This window comes from Pongo pygmaeus, chromosome 9 (assembly GCF_028885625.2).
Source record: "Pongo pygmaeus isolate AG05252 chromosome 9, NHGRI_mPonPyg2-v2.0_pri, whole genome shotgun sequence".
NCBI classification, from domain to species: Eukaryota; Metazoa; Chordata; class Mammalia; order Primates; family Hominidae; genus Pongo; species Pongo pygmaeus.
Window position 1 is genome coordinate 96,369,698 of NC_072382.2, and position 6,279 is coordinate 96,375,976.

Here is a 6,279-nt window from a genome sequence, read left to right on the forward strand (position 1 = left end):
GGAGAGAAGATTGCCTACAAGAGGGTCATGAGTCAGGCTAAAACTGTGGGCTTCCCTGTCCCAACTGCCAGTCGCTGGATGTGGAGCTGACAGCCACAGCCACATGCTGCCTCCTGACGCTTTCCTCATGACTGGGCAGCAAGTCCTTCCTTGATGTGGGATCTGGGTCGTCCTGTGTCATGTCTTCCTCAGAGAGAGGCGTCCTAGAGTAGGGAGCATCTAAACCAAGATTTGAGGGACAAACCACCAGGTAATAAGGTGGGATGTGTGGGGAGTGGGAAGTGGCAGAGGTGATAGCCTGTGTGACAGCTGGGAGGAGCCAGACAGGTTGCATGGAAGGGACTGAAACAGAGCTCAGGCAGGTGGTGGGGTGCAGTGTGCAGAGAAGATACTGGAAAGGTAGGGAGAGGAAGAACCTTGCAGGGTCTTGTGGACCACATTAATGAGTTTGGACTTGATCCGATAGTAGCTTGTAAGATACACTTAGGGATGAGTTTTAGAACATCCTCTGTGGGCTCTGTGAGGGAGGATAGGTTGAGAGGTGAGAAGGGTGGGGCTTGGAGGAAAGGCAGGAGGCCCTGTTGGAACAGTACGGGTCTCCGAGGACTGTCTCAGTGGCAGGTGCTTCCTGGGAACAGTGCCTCCCTCCACACTGAGGGAGGACTGGCCTGTGACTCCCTTTGACCATGAGGAAGAGGAAGAGGCAGAGGCCCCCTAAGCCTTTGGAAGGCCTGGCAAGCTTTCGCTCTTGCACTCTAGGAAGAAGTCTGGCTACTCCACAATTAACAACTCACAGCCAATCTCACTTCATTGGTATCCTCATCAGTTTCCCCTTCCTGCATTGTTCTGAAGCAAATCCCTGACATGATGTCATTTAACTCATAAATATTTCAAGATATATCCCTAAAAGATAAGGACATACCTTAAAAAATATAACCACAATTGTACTATGACTTAAGGAAACTGCACTGTTTCTTGATGTAAATAAATGGTCAGTGTTCAAGATTCCAATTGCGTCAGAAGTGTAATAAATGTTTACTCTTTACATTTGGTTTGAATCTGGATCCAAGCAGGGTTCACTCACTGTAATTAGTTGGTATATCTTTTAAATGTCTTTTAATCTATAGATTCCCCTTCCATCTTCCACCATTCTCTTCCCTTCCCGCAACCCCTGCAATTTATGTTTTGAAGAGACTGGGTCATTTGCTTCATGTCATTTCCTTAAAGTCTGGATTTTGCTGATTTCATGCCCAAGGTATGGTTTAACATGTTCTCTGTATTTTCTCTGAATCATCAGTTGGATGAGGAAAGTTTTAAATCAGATGAGATGGAGTTTTCCACAGGACTAGGCTGGACTGGACTTTGAATGCCTCAAATTCACAGCTACACCACGGAATCTGCCTAGCATGCTGTTAACAGATGGGAAAGTTGGATTTCATGGTGCACCAGTGAAGGCAGAGATGAGGATAATTAAAGCTAAAATATGTTTGTATTCTGTACAACTGTTCAAGCAGCTCATAAAAATAACTATGAATACCATAACATTGTGGTATTGATTTCCAACTCAATTCCATTTGATTTCTTGGACAGGCTCTATGGATTCTTTCCTCTGAGTTCTGCCCTATTGCCCCCACTGGCATGCCCTGGGCAGCTGTTTCCCTGTAGCAGAGCCCATGTTACTAAATGAAGTTTTGCATCCATTATTAATCAAAATTCATTTTATGTAGCAAATATTATTATCTTGTTGCTCAGGAGGTTTGTTTCTCCCTGATACCCTTTGCATAAAGCTCCTATTGTGCTCATGGCAAGATCGTGGCTCTCCCTAAGCCCGCATTCTAGTTTTGTGATGACTTTGTTCTGCTTGCTTTTGATCAGGAAGGGTAATTGTCTAGACCAAATGTGAACTTAAAATGAATGAAGGCCGGACGTGGTAGCTCATGCCTGTAATCCTAGCACTTTCGGGGGCCGAAGCGGGCAGATTGCTTAAGCTCAGGAGTTCGAGACCAGCCTGGGCAACACGATGAAACTGTCTCTACTAAAATACAAAAAATCAGCCAGGCATGGTGGCGGGTGCCTGTTGTCCCAGCTACTCGGGAGGCTGAGGCAGGAGAATTGCCTGAACCTGGGAGGCGGAGGTTGCAGTGAGCTGAGATCGTGCCACTGCACTCTAGCCTGGGCGACAGAGCGAGACTCCATCTCAAAAATAATAAAAATAAAAATAAAATAAAATAAAATAAAATGAATGAATCCTATTCTTATCATGAATGGAGCTTGCAGGACTAGAAGTTGTTCTGGGTGAGTCAGTGCGTAGTGAGTAAATATGAAGGCCCAGGACATTCCTGTATACTACTGTAGACTTTATAAACAATGTACACTAAATTTATAGAAAAAGGCTTTCTTCGTCAATGATAAATTAACCTTAGCTTGCTATAATTTTACTTTATAAACATCAGTGTTTTAAAACTCACTTTTTTGTAGTAACACTTAGAACACAAACACTTTGTATAGTTGTACAAATGTATTTTCTTTCTTTATATACTTATTCTATAATTTTTTTCTACTTTAAAATTCTTTATTTTTATTTTTTACTTTTTCAACTGTTTTGTTAAAACCTAAGACACAAACACCCACAGTATCCTAGGCCTACACAGGTCAATATCACTGTCTTCCACCTCCACATCATGTCCCATTGGAAGGTCTTCAGGGGCAGTACCATGCATGGAGCTGTCATCTCCCGTAACAATGCTGTCTTCTGAAATACCCCCTGAAGGATCTGCCTGAGGCTGTTTTACAGTTAACATTTTTTTTGATAAGTAGAAGGAGTACACTCTAAAATAACAATGAAAAGTGTAGTATAGTAAATATATAAACCAGTAACATAGTCATTTATTATCATTATCAAGTATTATGTGCTGTGCCTAATTGCATGTGCTATAGTTTTCAATATGACTGGCCATGAAGTAGATGTCTTTACAACAGCGTCATCACAAACATGTGAGTAATAGCTTGTGCTGTGCCCTTAAGAAAGTTACAATGTCAGCAGGCAGTTTGGCAATAGGGAATTTTACCACTCTGTCGTAATCTTATAGGACCACCTTCATATGTGTAATTAGTCCTTGAACAAAATACCAACATGCAGGGCATGACTACTGATGTGCTTCAGCCACTTACTTAACTGATGTCTGTTGCCTGCAGTAGTAAGAGATCCCCAGCAATCAAACTACTGTTTAGTGAATCAGTCAAAAGAAGACTTGATCTTGTGCTTCTCTTTCTTTGTATCTCTCAAACACAATTTTGGTACAATAAACCCCTTTAAAAATAGTTAGAGCTAGCCGCCCCCTTCTGCGCAGTCACGCCGAGCCAGCGCCTGCCCTTGGAACCGGGCCGCAGCCCCTCACCTTCACCCACCGCCTCCCCACCATGGACCCCCGCAAAGTGAACGAGCTTCAGGCCTTTGTAAAAATGTGTAAGTAGGATCCGAGCGTTCTGCACACTGAGGAAATGCACTTCCTGAGGGAGTGGGTGGAGAGCATGGGGGGTAAAGTACCACCTGCTACTCAGAAAGCTAAATCAGAAGAAAATACCAAGGAAGAAAAACCTGAAAGCAAGAAGGTGGAGGAAGACTCAAAGGCAGATGAAACATCAGGTGAGGAAAATGATCTAGAAATTGATAATGAAGGTGTGATTGAACCAGACACTGATGCCCCTCAAGAAATGGCAGATGAAAATGCAGAGATAACAGAGGAGATGATGGATCAGGCAAATGATAAGAAACTGGCTGCTGTTGAAGCCCTAAATGGTGGTGAACTGCAGAAAGCCATTGACTTATTCACAAATGCCATCAAGCTGAATCTTCGCTTGGCCATTTTGTATGCCAAGAGGGCCAGTGTCAAATTACAGAAGCCAAATTACAGAAGCCAAGTTACAGAATTTGTCAAATTACAGAAGCTAAATGCTGCCATCTGAGACTGTGACAGAGCCATTGAAATAAATCCTGATTCAGCTCAGGCTTGCAAATGGCGAGGGAAAGCACACAGACTTCTAGGCCACTGGGAAGAAGCAGCCCATGATCTTGCCCTTGCCTGTAGATTGGATTAGGATGAAGATGCTAGTGCAATGCTGAAAGAAGTTCAACCTAGGGCACAGAAAACTGCAGAACATTGGAGAAAGTATAAGCAAAAACATGAAGAGCGAGAGATCAAAGAAAGAATAGAACGAGTTAAGAAGGCTGGAGAAGAGCATGAGAGAGCCCAGAGCAAGGAATAAGCCAGAGACAGTCAGGAGCTCAGTATGGGTCTTTTCCAGGTGACTTTCCTGGGGGGAATGCCTGGTAATTTTCCTGGAAGAATGTCTGGAATGGGAGGGGGCATACCTGGAATGGCTGGAATGCCTGGACTCAATAAAATTCTTAGTGATCCAGAAGTTCTTGAAGCCATGTAGGGTCCAGAAGTTATGCAGGCCTTCTAGGATGTGGCTCAGAACCCAGCAAATATGTCAAAATACCAGAGCAACCCAAAGGTTATGAATCTTATCAGTAAATTGTCAGCCAAATTTGGAGGTCAAGCATAATGCGCTTCTGATAAATAAAGCCCTTGCTGAAGGAAAAGCAACCTAGATCACCTTATGGATGTCGCAGTAATACAAACCAGTGTACCTCTAACCTTCTCATCAAGAGAGCTGGGGTGCTTTGAAGATAATCCCTACCCCTCTCCCCCAAATGCAGCTGAAGCATTTTACAGTGGTTTGCCATTAGGGTATTCATTCAGATAATGTTTCCCTACTAGGAATTACAAACTTTAAACACTTTCTAAACCTTAAAAATATTTTAAACAAATTTAAAGGGTCTGTTAATTCTTATATTTTTCTTTGCTAATCATTTTGGATTTTTTTTTTGTTTGAATTATTGGTCAGGGAAGATACTTATGTATGGAAGATTATTGCTCTAATTTGAGTGAAAAAAGTTTATTACTGTGAGGCAAATATAACTCATTTGAGGATAAAGTTTGTGTTGGATATGTGGTTCCTGAAGCATTTTGACTTGTCTTTTTAAATGTTTTGTCTTTTTCTTTAAAGATTTATTTCAGTAGAACTAATTGGGACCACCAGTATTTCAGTAGGACCTGGGTAGGGACTGGAAGTACTTGGCAGGGCAGCAGCAATCTTGCTGTGTTTTATATAATATGCATCCTTGGGCAGGTTGCCCTTAAATCTTACATTGTGGTGAAGGGATGATTTTTCTGTAATGCTGCAGTAGAGTTGGAGTACTTAGTTCTGTTCTTGTCCAGTATATCTAATAAATGTTCAATATTATCTCCACATAGGAGAAATAAGGGAGTACTTTTCTTTTTATACTTCTATGCTTAAAATTCTCTTTCCTAGTCAAAAAATGCCCAACTCTGTATTTATTTTCTGCTTGTTACATCTTTCTCCCTTACTCTTCTTGGGCTAAAGACAGGCTTTTTCCACCAGCATCATCACTGCTATCATAATTATACAAGTATATTTAATGCTGATTTTAGTATGTAATACGTATGGTAATTGTAGAGTAGTACCCACAACAACTGTAGTTTCTTACTTGGCCATGAGAATGCTTACTTAAGTGTTAGACTTCCACTCTGGCAAAATCTTGTCATATCAAAAGACATTGGAAAGAGGGAATCCCTTTGGTGTTTGGTCTTCTACTTAGAAAATACCTATTGCAATTAGAGTTTATCTTGTAGTATTCATCTTTGTATTTTGAAGATAATAAGGTTTGAATTAAATTGACATACACAGAGGGGAACCAATTTTTTTTATCCAATGTAAATTATAAATGAGACAATCCAGTTATTCATTGTGGAGTTCCACTGTTGAGACTGTGGAAGACTCACTGTCTTTGTATTCAGCTCTTCCTTAAATAGTGTAACCATACCCCCACCTCTGCTTGCTTTCCTTCTCTCCCCTCCAATGATAAAGAAAATGATAAGTTAAAAAAATAGTTATAGCTACTGAAAATTAGCACTAGAGAGTAATTCCAGGCTCTTTTTGCTTTAAACTTCTCCTAGCTTAACTCATATAACAATAGTATTATGCTTTTATATTATAGATCTTCCCAGTTTTCAAACTACATTTGAAATTCCCACGGCATGAAAATGAAACAATTAAACTAAAAAAATTTGAACAATTAAACTAAAAAATTATTCACATTTTATTGAAAGGACACAATTTTTTAGCTCCAGTCGCTGCATTTAAGGAGAATATTTCATGCCCAGCAAAGAAAAAGGCTCCTGAGAAATGGGG

The 6,279-nt window shown here is 40.9% G+C and overlaps 1 pseudogene; it reads left to right on the forward strand.

The window, feature by feature from the left end:
- The first annotated feature begins 3,420 nt into the window (after positions 1-3,420).
- Positions 3,421-4,628, forward strand: LOC129007085 (hsc70-interacting protein-like; annotated as a pseudogene).
- Positions 4,629-6,279: the final 1,651 nt, after the last annotated feature.